The 18,971-nt window shown below is 41.1% G+C and overlaps 1 long non-coding RNA gene across 1 annotated transcript; it reads left to right on the top strand.

Annotated features, from left to right (window-relative positions):
- The first annotated feature begins 16,758 nt into the window (after nucleotides 1-16,758).
- Nucleotides 16,759-18,284, top strand: LOC128089634 (uncharacterized). Its single transcript, XR_008210627.1, has 2 exons — nucleotides 16,759-16,888; nucleotides 17,406-18,284. It is a non-coding gene; the product is annotated as an uncharacterized LOC128089634 (long non-coding RNA).
- Nucleotides 18,285-18,971: the final 687 nt, after the last annotated feature.

The following is an 18,971-nucleotide window of genomic DNA, read 5'->3' as shown; positions in this document are numbered from 1 at the left end:
TAATTGGAGGCCTTGCCTTATCCAGTGACATGTACTTTCTTTCTAACATTGAAGAAAATCTGGAAATGTCTCACAATACAGTATTATCCAAAGACATCAAATCTGGCTTATCCTGTCCTCAGTAACATTACACATCACAGCATAGATCAACTATAAAGCATTCCTCAGGACAATTGCTGAAACCAGCAGCTGCTTTTTAAATAGAAAATTAAGGTTGTTCCAGACTTTTCTTCAGACATACAGTAAATAGTTGCTTAACTGCACATGGCAGGGAGACATATGGTTATGTGAGATGCCTGGGAGAGCAAGAGAGAATGCTACAATGCTGGGAATTTTAAAAATGCTTCAGAGATAAAGTGGAAGCTGCACACATATGAAAACAGACAATGAGAAGCAAATGCCATTTTTCACTAGGGATGAAACATCTCTTGGGGGCACTGCAAGGATGGGCTCAGCAGCATAGAGTGGCCAGGGCCTCACAGGATGGAGTAGCACAGGGATGGGCACAAGATATGTATCTCTCTGCCCTTGGACTCCTTGCTCAGTGCCTGTTCAGTTAAAAACATGACTGTTTCCTAGGTTAGTGTTTTAGGCATGCAGGAAAATGCTCCCTCTTTCCACCCCGTTATTCGTTTGTCAAGGGCAGCCCCTTTGGGCATCAACTGACTTCTTTTGGGGTGAAACTATCCCAAGAGATGTGCCCTAGGAGGTCCCTATATGCCTCTACATCATCTTGTCCAAGCAGAAGCTTTGAACAACAAGGTCAGTCCCACTCTGCTGGCCAACTCCTCCCATATCATGCTGCCTGATGGCAGTCAGACACAGAAAGCTCATGCGAACTACAGAAGACTTTGGTCACCACAATCAACACTGACTACCGTGTTTTCTGTAGCATCTGAAACATAGACAAAAGAAAGATGAGCCATGATGCGTTTTTGCCCTTTGCAAGTTGTTCTTCCGTGTCCGGTCATTGATACACCTCCATGGAAGGCTGGTGCAGTTCAAAAGTATGTTTCAGCCCTCATCTCAGAAAGTTCTCTTGGATTTCTGCAGACAGCATAACTGTGCTGTCTGGGTGTGGTGAAGCCTGCTTTGAGCAGGAGGCTGTACAGTGCAACAGCTTGTGGTGGTCTCTTTCCCCTGTCTGTGGGAGAGTCTGAAGTGTACATTTTACTTCTTCTCATTGGTGTCATATCATTAGATCTTGTGCAGCAGAACAACGTTGTTGCTACAGCGTTCCAACTCTACAGGAGTTGTTTAAATTTTAAAACCATGTGGTCATTTAGAGGAATTAATGAAAACACCAGTTTCTTTTACATTTCACCCGCATTTTTTTCACATTTTCTCTTACACATTCGTCCCTTCAAAAACAACTCTGTATCAAGCACATACAAGCTGTCAGCTTCCATTTTAAGATATCCTGCTTGAGAATATCAGGATATGTATGGTGTAATATATTTAGACAAGAAATATCCATATTCTTTACAGAAGAAGCACTTTTGGCCTCACTTTTTTCGGGTTTATTCCCGACACTTCTTCCTCTTCCCTCCCAAAATATGGACTAAAGGGCACAAGTCTTGTTATATGGTGCTTCATGAAGGTAAATGCTGCATTTTCTCTCCAAGTACCTGGAGGAAAGCCAGGTCAACCCAAGACTCACATGAAAGCAACTGAGGGAAATGCCAAATGAATCAATAACAACAGAAAACAATAAAGAGGAAGTCCAAGTCTATCAGTATTAATTTTAAGGGAATTGTTTTCAAGGGAGGAAGCTTAAGGCAGGAGAAAGAGCAAGGTGGGGGCACAGGCAACAGCTGGTGAAGCTGCTGGATGTGGAGGACATGCTCTGTGGAACACCAAAGAGGTGAGTGGGGAGAGCCTGTCCCAGCTGATCCAAGGAACAGGAATGAAAAAAGGTAGGGGCCCAGATCACCACTGGAAGCAATTGCAGACTATGTAAGCTTCTTGCTGGGTCACAGCAAGGATGCAGTGCCCCTTCCTTGGAGTCTGTGAAACCACTCAAACGAAAACAAGAAGAATCTTTCCTTTATTTTAATATATCTGTGTTGCCATGGTTGCATCTTTTCAGCTATAAACATTTCATGCTTTAAGTTAAGGAATGATCCTGTTACAGGCAGCCTTCTATTAAGGAAACTCCACAAAATACCAGTACATTAAGTTCTGCCTAGCTGTCCTGCTGCTTCACTGAAATAGCCAGTATTCCTTACTGAAGAGTATCTCTCTCCCACAGGACCTGATATAAAAACAGAGTCATCATAAAAATAAATTGCAGATTATTTTTGCAGAACAAGTGTTTGTTATGTACAACCCACTCTGTCAGGTTTCCATACCCTCCCTCTCTCCCTTCCCTACTGCTCCCTCCCACCCTTCCTCCCCCTCTCCCTTCTTCCCTTCCTCTTTCCAACAGAAATTTTAAAGCAGTAAATGGCAGGATTCCAGGGGTTATGTTACTGCCAAAAATTAATTTAAAAAACAAAAGAGAGAGGCTGGAAGCTGGAAAAAAGGAGGATTGAGAAGTGCATTCCCTTTTCATCTGAATCTTTTTTACCCTGCAAATGCTCTGCCTTTTCTGTTTTTCCTGCCCACTAGACATGGCCAATTGCACTGAGCTTTTCCCTTTATATTCTACAAAAGGAGACATAAGTTTTGCTTCTGCAACTGCAGCTTGCTTGTTAGTGAGGAGGAGAAGCCTGGAGTGAAATCTGATTCACATACTGATCCAAGGCTTTATACACTATTCACATGCTGTAGGGAGATTGGGGTTGAGAAGTGAGGTGGAAAACTAACTTTCAAGAAGATGTTGAAAAAACAGAAATTGGATCTGTTTACTGGAGGCATGATTCTGTCACTATGGAGTGGGGTGTATGCTTTCAGCAAATGTTACCTGTTTATTTATACAGCCTCACACTTGTTAAGAGTCAGAATCTTACATAGCAGAGCTGTGGGACAAGTCTAAACTAAACAGCCAGAATCCTGCTGTGGTCTCAACTGAGCCTGGGAATAGGCCTGTGCATGGCCATGCTGAAGTAGATCCGCTCTGCTGACCATGAGGTATCTCTAGCATCGTTAGTGACAGCCCGTTAGGAAGATGCTCTGTTCCCTTGCTGCCCTTCTTTGACCAACTTATATTGTCATTGCACCATTCACAAATTAGAGTCTTTCAAATCTAGATTTGGTAGTAAGGGCCAAAGTTGACTTCTCTAGTCAAGTCCTCCTGACCTAACCTCTTCTGCATCTTCAGACAAGCATCTAATTCACTCTATCACAACACCCCAACACTGACAGCAGAAGTGGCTGGTCTAGAAATATGTCCTCCTCGGTAACTTGTAGAATGAAAAGCAAAGCGTGTGTCAAACTGCCAGTATCTGCCTTGGTACTTTCCAGAAAAATTTAAGACATCACTTCATGCTGCATATATTGAAATAGTCAGGTCAGCTTTGACACTCACAAGGTTTCATTATAATGGATATGTTATGGCTTGTTAGCAGAATATAACAGAGCTGTCAGATCTTTTAGTACACATTTCTGAGAGCATAAGAGCTCTCCGTCCCACAGCTTAAGATACAAAATTGGCATGTTAAGCAAAGGCCTGCTGGTCAAACTGAGGGAAAAGAAGGAAAAGTGCAGGCTTTGAAAGCAGGGGGGAGTGGCTTGGGAAGTACCCAGGAATGCCGTCCAGGCATGCAGAGATGGAATAAAGAAAATCAAAGCACACATAGAACTAAAATTGGTGAGGGATGTGAAAAATAGCAAGAATGGATTCTATAGGTACACTGGTCAGAAGAGGCAGGCAAAGGAGAGTAAGTGAACCCTCTCTGATAAATGATATCTGAGAACTGGTTGCAACAGACTTCAGAGAAGACAACAAATCAGCAAGTTCTTTACTTCAGTATTCACTGTCAGTCAGGCTTCCCACAACTTCATGTCCCTGAATCTCCAAGTGAGGATCAGGAAAGCAAAATCCTTCTCACTGTAATCGCAAAGTAAGTCCACAACTGTCTCCTGAGGCTGAATGTGTACCAGTCTATATAGACCCAATGACATGTATCACAGGGTCATGAAGGAGCTGGCTTATATAGTTGCCAGCCCACTCTCCATCATATTTGAAAAGTCATGGCTGTCAAGTGAAGTTCCTTGTGACTGGAAAAAAGGGAAATATCACTCCCATTTTTAAGAAAAGAAGGAAGGAAAACCCTAGGAATTATAGATTAGTGAGCATCACATCTATGTCTGGCGAGATCATTGGAGCATATCCTCCCAGAAGATATGTTGAGGCATGTGAGGGACAAAGAGGTAATCCAAGACAGCCAGCATGGCTCCCCTGACTAATCCATTGGTGCTCTGTAATGGAATGACAAAAGAAGGTTGCACCTAAAGGCCTTTGGCATGGTGTCACAACATAAACATACCCATTTGGAGAAGTGTGGATTCGGAGGGATAAATAATTACTTGAACAGTACAGCCAAGGGGTTATGTCCAGTGGCCCTATGTCCAGATGGAGGCCAGTCATGAGCATTCTCTCTCAGGGGTCTGTCTTGGGTCTCGTGATCTTCAGCATCCTTAGACATTATATTGACAGTGGAATCAAGTGTACCCTCAGCAAGTTTTCTGACAATACCAAGCTGAGTGGTACAGTTGATACAACAGAAGGAAAGGGCACCATCCAGAGGGACCTCTGGACCCTCAAAAATGGGCCTATGGGAAACAGAAGAGGTTCAACAAGGCCAAGTACAAGGTGTTGCACTGTGTCAGGGCAATCTCAGTTATGAGCACAAACTAGAAAAGGAACCCATTGACAGTAGCTCTGTGGAGAAGGATTTGGGGGTCCTGATGGACAAAAACTGGACACGAGCCAGGAATGTCCTCTTGTAGCCCAGAAAGCCAACAGTATCCATCAAAAGAAGGGAGGTCAGCAGGGAAAGGGAGGAGACCATTCCCCTTTTCTTAGCCCTTGTGAGGCTCATCTGTAGTACTGTGTTCAGGCTTGGTTACTCCAGCACAAGAAGGATATAGAACTGTGCATTCAGAGGAGGGTCATGAAAATGATTGAAGGGCTGGAGCATCTTCAGCACCACAAGCACCAAAGGTTGATGGAGCTGGGCTTGTTAAGCTTGGAGGAGGGAAGACGTGACAGAGACCTCATTTCAGCCTTCTTGAGGGGAGTTTATAAACAGGAGGGAGCCTGAACTTGTACATAGGCTGATAGGGAAGTGATAGGACAAGAAGAAACATTTTTAAATTAAAAGAGCGAAGATTTATGTTAGACGTTAGGAAGAAATTCTTTGCTCAGGGAGCAGAAAGGCACAGGCTGCCTAGAGAACCTGTGGATGATCAGTCCTTGGAGATGTTCAGGGCCAGAATGAACAGGATACTGGACAGAATGAGCTAGAGGGTTGCAATCTCTCCAATGGCAGGGAGCTTTAAGGTCCCTTCCAGCCCAAGCCATTCTATGATTCTATGATTTGACCTCTGATCACAACCAGATGTGTAGGTTGTCCACAGACGGACAGTGAACCTTTTTATAAATCATGCTTCTTCTATGAGCAAGAACTTCAAAATCATTTTCAGGAGTTAGTAATGCCATTCATTACTTGCATTATGGCAATCTTTCAGACCTCACATGAAAATCAGGAATCAGGTATCCGTATTTTGGTTCAAAAACAAAGACACAGTCCCTATCCTACAGAATTCAAACTCACTTACTATGGGGACACATTTACTTGGTGAATCTGCGATCTTATGTACTGCACTTCTGTATTTGTTTCTGACTTGCCATAAATGCCTCTTGTCATGATAATATCTTATATCCCTGTTTTCCCTCAGGATCTTAAAGACACAGAACTTCTTAGGTGTGCTTGATTTTTATCCAAATTTTTTCCTTTATTGCATTTTTTTTCAACTCTCTTATCTGTAATTAAATGTATATGAGTAAAAGTCACTCAGTCCTTTTTTTTTTTTCACCTAAGGTGCATAAAATAAGTGCTTAACTTTTCCGCCGTGGACAAAGTACAAATATCTGTGTCTTCACATAGTGGCAAGAAACTATTTTCTGTCAGTGAAAGAACAGCGGGTACAAGAGTACTGGAGGACTCCACCAACCTGAGGATTTCCAAAGTAAAGAGAAATAACATAAAATTTAGGTAACCATCTTTCAGTCTGCTAGATATATCTTCCACAATAATGTAAAATACATTTCTTTCTTTGAACTCTGTTCCCTGCTCTCACTTTTGCTTCTGTGTCCATTAGGCCTCTTCTCCTTCCCATTTGTGCAGCAAGTTGTGCAGCAAGTCATGTTGGGTATGCCCATTCTGTGCTGAATATTGCAAGGTCCCAGCCTTCCTGACCTTCCCATCCTAGAGACAGGACAACTTTAGAGTCAAAATGTCCCTCTTTTCTTCTCATCTCCACAAAAGTGAGATTTTCATAGCTTCTATGGAAAGGAACTGTTTCAGAACTTCACTCCCATCAAGAAGAAACTGCCTTGACATCTGTGCCAACGACTTTGCAGATCTTAAAGACTAACACTGAGACGGAATATGACTTTTCATTTCATGGGGAGCAATGTCATGATTAATAAATTGCAATGACATTTATTTTTCAACTGATGTCACTGAAATAGAGAGCTGTTCTGCTCAGAACATTTCTTAGTATGGTAGTGCCTGCTTCAAACTGTAATTCATACAGCAACCTCAGGTGCAGAGCTGGTGCATGGTACTGATCTCTGGGTAAGATGGGGCACTGTCATCAGGCAATCACAGCTGGAGGAAAGCCTGGAGGAATTTCCTGTTGTTGTTGTCCTGGGTGCCTTAGCAGCAGATTGTAAGAAGTGATCTGGCCCAAGGAAAGAAACTGGGGGAAAAAAAGTGAATGAGGTCATCATGTCTGTCATATCTTCATAGTGTTCTCCTTTTTCCATCTGTTATTTTCCTTTTTCCATTGTAACCAGGTGCTGGTCCCAATAGCATAAGAGGAAATGATGGTAAGGAATACATTCTTTATTTTAAGAATGCCAGACATGGCAAGGCATTTTTTTAAATGTAATTGTAATGAAATATGCTGTTTTTCAGCTTACATTTCAAGTGAATTTGGGCTATGTTCTGTCCTCCAGCCACTGATTATTGAATATTTTAACATAAACTTATTACATAATATAGTATTTTCTATACATATGCCCAGGCCTGCAGTGGAAATATCCTTACATACCATTTCTTCTTCCCACTCTCCCCTGAATTCTGCAGCAGTTTTTTTTAAATCAAGAAACAAGTCCTTTTATCCATAGTCAGAATGAGATGATAGTAGGAAGGAAAATTAACCACAGCAGACTTTGAAATTTGTTTCACTGGTATTCATGCTATATCTACACATAAAACAAGACAGTGTAAAATAAAATCCATAACAGGATCCATAAAAAAATAGTCTATAGCAAACCACAACTGTGGAAATTGTACATCATTTTTCTTCTTCACCACAAATGAAACAGATTTTTTTCTCCGTAAATTCACAAATGGAGGAAGAATAATTAAGCACACAAAATAGTGACTGAGAGCACATGTAAATGGTGATGTCACCCACATCCATGAAGCAGAAAATTATATCTGCAACCCCTGAAGAACAAACACTTTTGCTGCAACGCCTACTCTCTTCCTCTACACAGTATACAGATTCCTTAGAAATTAGTTTAAAAATAATTGTAACTACATATATAGTAGGCATTAGAGCCTAAATGAAGAAAAAAAGCAGTCAGAAAGACAGTACATAAAACTATGGTAGGACTGGCTGACTGTCTCTAGCTTAGTATTTCTGAAAGAGAGAAACTGCCCCAAGCAGAAAAAAAAACATTTAGATGTTTTTATTTGCCTGATTCCCCAGGCATTTCAGAACAGCCCAGATATATTCCTACCAGAGTGTCCTTAGTCCTGTCAGTCATTGTTCTGTTTGTTCACACTTTTATTCATAGAAAATGAAGCATGTTACAAATGTTTGTTCCTGTGACTTTCTAATTAATGGCATAAGTGCTTCCTGCCAATCTGCAGCACAAGCAGATCGATGTAGCATTAAGCTGAGGTATAACCACCCTGGAAGTATTTTATTTATACAGTTTTTTATTTTCCTGTGGTATTGCCAACCAAGCATCAAAGAACCTCTACCCCTTGTATTTACAGTGTTCCTCTCTGCCTCATTACAAGCAGTGTGAAAGGACAAGATAAAACTGAGCTGGCATACTTTGAAATCTTCCACCAGCACGAGCATAACTGGAAACAAGTCCTCACAGAGTAATGTCAGCACTTTCATTGACAGCAAATGCAATCTAAACACGCGCAGAAAGCAAACACTAGAGACTTCTATTTGGTGTATGAAAAACTTCACCTCTCTAAAAATCTGACTGTCCATATACCCAGTACATGTGCCCGTGTCACTATCAGCTTTTATGGAGAAATTGTGTACTGCTGATGAGATCATGAAAAATCTGTGTAAAAGGATCTGACCTAGAACTTCAGTTGGCATTAATGCTTGACATCAGGGAAAAGCTGCCAGTGAGTATCAGCTGAGCCTTAGGACATGGCAGTGATTATGATGGGATGCAAACACTCATGCTTTCTCTGTTTCATACACTTATGTAAGTAGTTGTTCACGCTTTCACTTTTCGTTCTTTCCTAAGAACCATGTCATCCATCCTATGTAGCCTTTCATAGCAAACCAGATCTCCAGGGAAAATGTCTTTTGTCAGATGATTCAGCGCCCTGCACTGACTTTTCTAAAGCAAAGGTATCCCCATAGAAGTTCAGGAGGTCCAGTAGATGAGACATCCCCTTTCACACTCAACTCAAAGCAGTTGCATTTATCTTCTCAAATTTCACCATCAGCACACGTAAATATTAATTAGGGCAAAACTGTTGTTTTCGTCAGATACAAATTGGTAACTCAGAATTTTATCAGGATCAGCTTCAAGTTTTGCCTTATGCAGAACCTGGCTAGGTTTCCAACAAGCATAATTGGAAGCAAAGGGTAGATTTTTCAGTTGAATGAGGCTGAGGCAAACGCAAATGTAAACAGAATTAATGGTGTTGTCCAGTGGCAGCTCTGGCATGCAAACACACAGAAAACAGTTGAAAATATCAAAGGATGTTCTTGAAAGGACTCCGGGTAGGCAATCACCGTAACCAAAAACTGACTAATGTAGTTGTTGAAAAATGAACCACAATTGATAATGAGGAGAACTCTATAATCTTACTGAATCACACTCAACAGTACTCCAAGTTTGTTACCATAACTCTATCCCTTTTAATTCTGACAGCCATGTTTCATTCATTAGAGGCACAGAGGGCAGATACAGATGAACATCTCTGTTCTGACAATTATTTCTGAGTTAGAGAGACACAGTGAGCTGTAGCTTTTGCTCTAAAATCATAGATGTGCATGGCAATTCTGCTGTTTCATCTTCTATGTCAGAGAGCAGGGAGTGCTTAAACCAGTGTCTGTGTTCTTGCAAACTGCAAACCCAATGCATATTATGAAGAGAAGCCTGCAGAGGACATAATTTGTTTCACAAATTTGTTTCACAAATAAATGAAATAACAATATTTGGTTCTCTCCGTGGCTACAGTAGTTATTATGAAAAAAAAAAAAAGGAATACTTTTTATCATAAAACTATGAGACAAGAAAATAAATTTGGATATCAATAAGAGTATCAATGTACATTTGTAAACTTACAAACTTTTACTGAAATGCAGCTTCAGTTCAAATACCATAGCTTGTACAAAGACCACACTCTCTTTTCTCTTGTCTCCTAATCCCCACCAAGTGACACGTCATCAGATAATGCTGTGCTTGCCAGAAGGGCTGAAACTCATGGCAAGGTTTTGCAAATTCCATCACTCCACACTGGATTTCAACACTTAGATGATAAGGTGTCAAAGTACCATGACAATATTCCAGTACTGTTCTTGTATAGTCATGATATTTCCAATTATAGAGTTCTTCAAACATCTCTTTTAAGAAGAAGCCACATTAAAAATCTGATCAAAGAGGTAACTTGATTAAAAAAAAAATGTATTCCCATTTCTACCTCATATCCAGAAGGAATTTTCTTTCTCTTTAAGATATTTCTGCAATCGTTTGTCCACAGGAAACAAAGCAGTTTCCAGCTTCTCCTGGCCATTCCTTCAGTATAAAGGAAGATGCTCATTAAAACAAAAATTACAAGCAAAATTACACGTAAGAAATTCTTTTTACTTGATAGCTTATATAACTATTAGTAGTCCCTCTTGTCTCCCTGATCTCTGCATTCAGTCTTAAGAGGCCTAAACTTCCCTTGAAAACTGAAGGGTTATTTATTTCAAATTGTGATTTTAGTGAATACAACAGAAACTTCAATGGAACCAGAAGTTGGTCACTGTCTGCTGAATTTCAGCAGCCATAATACTTCACCCATTACTACATGCATAACCTCCCAGTATTCTTTGCATTGTGTCTAGTTAATGATATTGTATTTCATCTGTAAAACTTTTGAATTGTGTGGATTTTCACATATCAAGCAGAGAGCCAACAGGCAGCATGACTTAAGATGGAAGAAAGCATAGCTTGATGTGTGTGGACTTTGGGAGGTAGAAAGCTCACATTTCATTGTTCAGTTTGATTCAGATAATCTGCCAACATTTGGATGAAAACAGATAATATTATAAACAAATAATGTGCTGGAGACCAGTAGGTTAGCAGTGCTCAAGAAATATTCAACTAACGCCATGATAAGAAAGAGAAGGAATAATGATGAATTAACCATGTGAACAGAAAAGAGAGAGGCAAAGTGAGAATGAGGAGGATTTACCTTCAGAGTCAGATTAAATAACATCAGATAATGATGAGGATTCTCTTAATCAGGCAGCAGAAGTGTCTTTTTCCATTAAAGCAGTGTACAGCAAATCAGAATTCTTAACAATTCTTAGCTTGAAAGGACATAGGACTCCTTGATCTTGAAAATTCATATTTCAAATAATATAGAATGGTCACCAAGTTTATTATTGTTGAGTCTAATCTAGAAGGGACAGTTATTTCAAGAGCAATTGTTACTCACAGAGGTTGATGGTTGGTATCTAAAAGAATCTGTTTGCAAAAAGCTTTATTTTAATTTTATCTCCTAGAAAGACTGGGAGATATTCCTGAAAGCCATTCACCTGTTAAAGAGGAGCTCAAATATAAGCTTCAGCTTCAATTTTATAGTCAAATGAAAATGATAATTCAGATTTACAACTCAGTAAAGCATTCTGAAGTTTTATAATGTTTATGATTGAAAAGTACTCCTGAAATTTCCTCTTCCTGATAAGGTAAAGGAACTGGGGAAAATACAGAATAAGGTCTATACCTATGCAGGACAGCTGCATGAATGACACCATTTTCTGGAATGATTGATAAATCAAATGGTTTGATGCAATGCAAGCCTTCCGTATTTTACACTTACTGTAGCTGGTGATAAATCAGAAGTTGAGATGGCCAGCTAGCCTAGCCAAACCACCAACATAAGTCAGCTTCAATCAAAACTAATTGAAATGCTTTGATCTTGATGATTCTTAGGATCCCTTCCAACCCAAGTCATTTGTGATTCTGTGATTCTATGATCTGCAACACTGAAATGCAAATTTCACAAGTCTGAGTTTCCCATGGTATCCTACGTATTGTTTGTTGCCATTTCTAACCATTTGCGAATCCTCAGAATTGCCTGAGCCTGTTTCAATTTATGGGAAAAGTATATCTCATGCTTCCATAATTCTATAAATGCTTCAGTCTTGGGGCAGAGAGGAAGAACAGACTCCCCTCAAATTCCTCCTAGCTGAGGATCCAGCCACAACATGTAGGTTTGGAAGGGAAACATTTGCAGCTGTGAGGAAGAGGTCTGGGTACGCATCTCACCTGCAGAGACATTTCTCACCGCACACACTGATAAACACATACCAAAGAAATAAGAATAAGCACAGTGGCAGAAGTGCACTGAGCATCTCCTGATCATTTTCAGTATGATTGTATGTGTTTTTGGTGTCAATATGCCCAAGGCTGCCAGCAAAAATTTCACCCCCTTGTGAAATTTTGGGTCTCCATTGCTACAGAAGGCCACTTGAGCCACTGTGGCTTGAATAGCTAGCCTCAGGACAAAGTTTTTAAGCAAAATAATTCAATTCTTTAAAAAAATGATTTTTTCCCCCATTTTGTGGCAACCTCTGACCTCATGTCTAGGTGTGATGGATGAGGTGAGATAGAGCCATGGGAGAAGAGCTGAGGATAATGGCCTGCATGTTATAACTAGTGGTCATTACCAGGAAAGATTTCCTCAGAGGGAAATAAGAATTATTTCAAATCAAGAAAAATAAACACCAGAAGTATCAGTTGTGCAGAGTGGCTCAAGTAAAATATGAATGTGGCCAAGGTTTGCAAGTCCAAGGGGAATCCAACTTCATGAGCTTACTGCAGAAAAATGCAGACCCCAGCCCTGAGCTCTTTTAAAAATGCTGAAACTAAAGAGTTTTCTCAGCATATAGAGAAAACTACGTAAGTTGGAGCCCACATCTTGTCAAGTAGTCATTCCATACCAAGTTGCCGGTTGACAGTTACCTATCTGCAGCATCTTAATTTCTCTGGCACAGACAGAAGAGAAGACAGGAAAAATAAAATATGCTCTCTGGCAAATGCTTAAGTGAGACTTTGGTACATGGAAAAAAATCTTTCCTTATGTTTGTTTTGGCATGAATAGTTTTAGCAGACACTATTACAAGTCTGTTCATTTGCAAAGCAAAGCTGCAGCTCCATATTATTAAAACTCCAGGGCTGATCTCTTTCCACTCTGCAGGGTTACTAGAGCAAGCAGAATATAGGGAGACCTGTTCGGTTAGCAAACACTTTTTCATTACAATACCATTTTCTTTGAATAGAGCAAGCTGGTTGGCTTCAAACAAGAAAGAGTATAGCTTTCTTCTGAACAACAGTGCTGCATTCCAAGTTGATGCCCCAAATCCTTCTTTCATAGCTAGTGGAGCCATCTATGCAACTTGTCATTGCTTCACTTCTCACAAGTGAGCAGGGTGCCTAGGAGAGCCTGGTCTAGCCCTAGGAGTGCAATGAAACTATCCTGAGAATGCAGAAATCCAGGTAGTTAATTCTTCTCACCTCAGAGAGCTACAGGGATAAAAGAAGCTTGTTTAGATACTCCAGACCTAGTTTTGTACCTACTAATGATGTAGCCACACAAGCGTTTCTGCACCTTCTGAGGTCTTTAATTAGTCAACATAATTTCAATCCCAGAGTGACAACTTGTGCATGCTGACATAGGGTATAAGTGTGTTCCACTACTGGCCTGCCCAGTCCTTGGAAATTTCTTCTGGAGGCTGGAATTGCACACTTATCTCCCCATCTGTACCTAGAGTATAGGCGATGTGTATGTAGGGCAGAGATATTTCCAAGAACAAAGGCAAATCTGCTTTTGATTTTGAGCACTCCACCCAGTAAGCCCACCCCTCTTCCTCAGCCCTCCTCAGCCCTCAGCCCTTCACTATTCTCAGCTCCTCAGCCCTCCTCTCTTCTATGACAAGGTGACCCGCTCAGTGGATGAAAGTAAGTGCAGTAAGTGTGTTGATGTGGTCTACCTGGACTTCAGTAAAGCCCTTGGCACTGTCCCTCACAGCATCCTCATGCAGAAGCTGGCTGCCCATAGTTTGGATGGGCATACTCTGCTGGATGAAACACAGGCTGGATGGCTGGGCACAGTGTGTTGCAGCCAATGAAATTAAAACCAGTTGATAGCTAGTCATTAGTGATATCATATATCAATCATGTCATATCATATCACCATATAGAATGGTTTGAATTGAAAAGGACCACAATGATCAATTAGTTTCAACCTCTCAGCTATGTGCAGCATTGCCAACCACTACACCAGGCTGCCCAGAGCCACATCCAGCCTGGCTTTGAATGCCTCTAGATATATGGGGCATCCACAACCTTCTTGGGCAACCCCTTCCAGTGCGTCACCACCCTCTATGTGAACAAATTTCTCCTAATATCTAAACTAATTCTCCCCTGTCTTAGTTTAAAACTATTCCCCTTGTCCAATCACTACCTACCCTTGTAAACAGCCATTGCCTCTCCTGTTCATATGCTCCCTTTAAGTACTGGGAAGCCACAATGAGGTCTCCCTGGAGTCTTTTCTTTTTCAAGCTAAACAAGCCCAGTTCCCTCAACTTTTCCTCATAAGAGCAGTGCTCCAGCCCTCTGATCATCTTGGTGGCCCTTCTCTAGACCCATTCCAAGAGCTCCATGTCTTTCTCGTGTTGTGGGCCCCAGGCCTGGACACAGAACTCCAGATAAGGCCTCATAAGAGCTGAGTAGAGGGGGAAAATCACCTCCCTGTCCCTGCTGGACGCTCTTCTTTTAATGCAATCCAGAACACAGTTGGCCTTCCAGACTGCAAGCACACACTGCTGGCTCATGTCCAGCTTCTCATCCACCAGGACCCCCAAGTCTTCCTCTGCAGGGCTGCTCTCAAGGAGATCTTCCCCAGTTTGTATAAATACCGGGAATTACCACGACCCAAGTGCACCCTGCACTTGGCCTTATTGAACCCCATTAGGCTCTCATGGGGAAACTTCTCCAGCTCCAGGTCTCTCTGGATGGCTTCCCTCCAGTGTATTGACTGCACAGCTCAGCTTGATGTCATCTGCAAACTTGCTGAGAGTGCACTTGATTCCATTGCCTATGTCATTGATGAAGATGTTGAAAAGCACTGGTCTCAAAACCAAACCCCGAGAAACACTGCTTGTGACCAGCCTCTACCCTGACACAGAAATATTAATCACAACCCTTGGTCTGTAACCAGCCAACCAGTTTCCCCAGGGCATGGTACTGGGGTCACTCCTATTCAACATCTTCATCAATGATCTTGATGAGGGGATTGAATACACCCTCAGTAAGTTTGCACATGACACCAAGCTGGGAGGGAGTGTTGTTCTGCTGGAGGGTAGAAAAGCACTACAGAGGGATCTGGATAGAATGGATTGATGGGCCAAGGCAAGCTGTATGAGTTTCAGTAGGTCCAAGTTCTGGTTCCTGCATTTTGGTCACAACAACACCAGGCAACCCTACAGGCTTGGGGAGGAGTGGCTGGAAAGCTGCCTGGTGGAAAAGGACCTAGGTACTGATGGACAGTCAGCTGAATATGAGCCAGCAGTGTGCCCAAGTGGCCAAGAAGGCCAGTGGCCTCCTGGCTTGTATCAGGAATGGTGTGGTGAGCAGGACGAGGGAAGTAATTCTGCCCTGTACTTGGCACTGATGAGGCCCCACCATGAGCACCACGTTCAGTTTTGGGCACTTCAATACAGCAAGGATATTAAGGTGCTCAAGCAGGTGCTGATGACTAGGCTGATGAAGGCCTTGGAGAATGTGCCCTGTGAGGCACTGGGAAGGAACCGGAGCTGTTTAGTCTGGGGAAGAAAAAGCTGATGGGAGACATTACTGCTGTCTTCATATACCTGAAAGGTGATTGCAGTGAGAGTGGGGTTGGTCTCCTCTCACTGGTGATGGGTGACAGGTGATAGGACGAAGGGAAATGGCCTCAAGTTGTGCCAGGAAAGGAAAAGTTGGATTTTAGGAAAAGCATCCTTACAGAAAGGGTTGTTAAGCACTGGAAAAGGCTCCCCACGGAGGTGGTTAAGTCCTGAATGTGTTTAAAAACCCTCTGGATGTGGCGCTCGAGAACATGATTTCATGGAGGGTTGTTCAAATTAGGACAGTCTGGTTAGGTTGTGATTGAACTTGATGATTTTGAAGGTCTTTTTCAACCTGAGCAATTCTATGATTCTATGATTCTCTCAGCCTGTGCCACAGATAGCAATACTAGCTTAAAGTCCTCCAAAACTCTGCATTTTTCTGATCACAACAAAAGATGCTTGCTTTGGACCCTAGAAGTAGCTATTACATGTAGAGCATGAAGCTTACTTAGAAACTCAGGCATTTACAATGTCTTTCTTTCGCCTCACTTAAAACATGCCTCATTGGCTCCCCATCTTGGCGAATCATATTTTGTGGGGGTTAGTAAAACACTTGCATAAAAGAATAACAATCATCACATCTGAATGAAAAACTTTGTCTTTCATAATCAAAGTCACCACACTGTTTATTTACAAATCAAATACTAAAGTGCTACTGTTTTCGTGAAGCATTTTCTTTACTCTGTGTTCACAGTACTAGAAAAGTTTTTATATGCGTCAAAACAGAAATTTTTATTTTATTTTTTAGTAGCGTATAGAGAAAAAATTGGGCAAATAAGTGGTCTCCATATGCTAATATATCCTCAGAGAGCTCAGTCTTTCTTTTATAAATGGAGGGGTAAAATCAGAATCAGTGATCCAAGTTTTTTAAATACCTTTGGCCTGTAATTGGTAAGAAAGGCTCAAAACTACAGTCTCTTGCATGTGCAAATAAAAGACACTTTTGGAAAATGGATTAAACCATGTCTGTTTCAAACAGGGATGGGTCAAATGATCTCCTCAGCAGATTAAATTGATGTCTTAATCTGGTGAGATCCTCGTACTGACTGTAGAGGAATAGAATAAATATCCACGTGATGAGCAGCTGTATTAAGAACTAAAATGAAATGCAAAATGCCAGGAAATATACTCCCACAAAACTGAAGCCATCCACAACATAGTTTATGCCTGATTTAAATTGCCGTATTTTCTATTTCCCAATAGAAATGCATGCTAACTGCCTCTCAAGCGTCATCTACATTTGGAAACCACTGTGCACTGATTCATACATAATATACGAAGCCTTCAGAGGATCCAACGACTGACTTCTCAAAATGAACTGACTTGCTCAAGGAAATTGGTCTGTCTATATATTGTCTTTTACATCGATGTCAAATAAGCACAAACACAACCAATCAGGCTTGAAAGCACTTAAATCTGTTTTGACATTTGTATGTCTGCTTGTTTTTCCATTTTCTTTCTGTTTTCTCCATAGCCATCTGTGATTTTCATTTGAAACAACCATGCAATTGTTCTCATAGGCACAGCTGTGTTCCTCATTTGCATACCATCAGTTGATGCCAGTCACTGCTGAGCCACACTGGTGCTAACAGTACCGACATCTACATTGATGCTGCAAACACTCTTTCATTCCATGGCTGTATGCGTGAACTAGACCTCTCAGAAGAAAACATAATTATGAGTTTTCAACTTCAGCATTATCAATTCATCATCAATGAAGAATGCATTCACTAATATGTTACCTAGAAGCTTGCTTTGAATTTCTCCTGGCTGTATTGCTGGACCATTATCTGCCATTAAACTGAGATTTCTTACTTTCTAGTGTAACACCTGTTTCTCTTTGGGATGTTTTTCAGGTATCAGCTAAAAGAACAGTCAAGTCCCCTGTGCAATAGGAAGCCTGGGAGTAGTCTGTAAATACAGCAGAGCTTTTCTTTGCAATCAGTAGATGTTGTGATTTATTGTCACTTCCTTACCTAAGAGAACTTGAGAAGACATAAGTAAGAAAAGACCAACTGTACCAAATCAAGCACTGAACTGAATCAAATCTTTTAAAAATTGTACTTTCAAAAGAACAAGGATTCTTTAACCAAAAGGAAAAGATTACTTAAGTGCTGTTGTCATTGATTATACAAAATGCACCTCACAGTCTCCCGTTAAAAACACGTACAAACAAGCAAATGAGAAAACTCCATGAAGTCCTTTAGTTAAAGGGATGTAAAACACTTCAGGTGTGTTAGAAATAATCATATGAACACTACTTCAGTTTATAGAATTCTCCTGGTTTTCCAGGCACAATTAGTTTCAAAAGTATTGTCACAGTTTTATAATTTTGTTATTTGCACTCCATATCATAACATCATGTAAAGCACTGGGAATTAAAGAGTTAATACTCCAGTTCAATGGGCTGACAACTTTTCAGATACCTGGTTTTCAGAAGAGAAAGAAGAAGTACATACTCCAGACGACTTCACGTCCAGAGGGGAAGATAGTTCACGGGAGGAAGTCACAGGACTCTCTCTCACTGCCTGGCAGTGTGTGGGTGTGCTCCCCAGCTGTGCACCTTCAAGTCAAAGTCATGGTTTTCAGTTTCGGACACTCTCTCATTTTATTTGATTTATTAGCTTCAATTCCAATTATTTTGTATTATATTGTATTATATTGTATTATATTGTATTATATTGTATTATCTTGTATTCTGATACCATATTTAGTAAAATTAAGTTTCCTCCCTAGATCGTTGCCGTTGTACTGTTTTCAGGCCCAGCTCCCATTTTCCTACCCTTCCCCTTTTCCCTTCCCATTTCTGGGTCTGGGGACCTGCAGGCCTGCTGCCCCCTGTCATAGGCACAGATTGATCTAGATAACTCCGTGACATGAAAATAGCAATGAAAATATTTCCACATATTAGGATTCATGTCAGTAATAAAAAATTACTTACACTACCTACATGTAGGCACAAAAAATAAAACCACACAATATGTTTGCAGGAGGGGAAAGAGCTGTACGGTTTTTTTTACAGTGATGCTGAAATATTTGTTTGAAGATCCTCTAACTGAAATCTATGGTGAGGAGGAATGTGGGGGTAGAGAGCTACTACCACTGTCAGCATGACATGGGCCTTATGCCATCATAATTTCAAAGAGTCTAAATACTACCCTGAAGTCTTCTCATGTAGAGTAGGACTGATGCACCCTTTCTCCTGTATGCCCTAGTCATGGCTCACCACAGTCTCACTTATCCTGCAGATACCATGGGACATTGCTATGGTCCTGCAAAAGCCAAGACCTCTGATGCCAGAGACCTGTCTAGGATCATGTGCACCTTGCATGTTCTCCAGGTCACAAGAGTTCTGCTGTTTTCAATCCACATATGTGAAGCATCAGAATCAAAGACTGACTGCTATGTCTACCTTCCTCATC

This window comes from Tympanuchus pallidicinctus, unplaced genomic scaffold, assembly GCF_026119805.1.
Source record: "Tympanuchus pallidicinctus isolate F22 unplaced genomic scaffold, pur_lepc_1.0 scaffold4, whole genome shotgun sequence".
NCBI lineage: Eukaryota > Metazoa > Chordata > Aves > Galliformes > Phasianidae > Tympanuchus > Tympanuchus pallidicinctus.
Note: the sequence above shows the minus strand (reverse complement) of the source record. Positions and strands in the feature narration are given on the sequence as shown.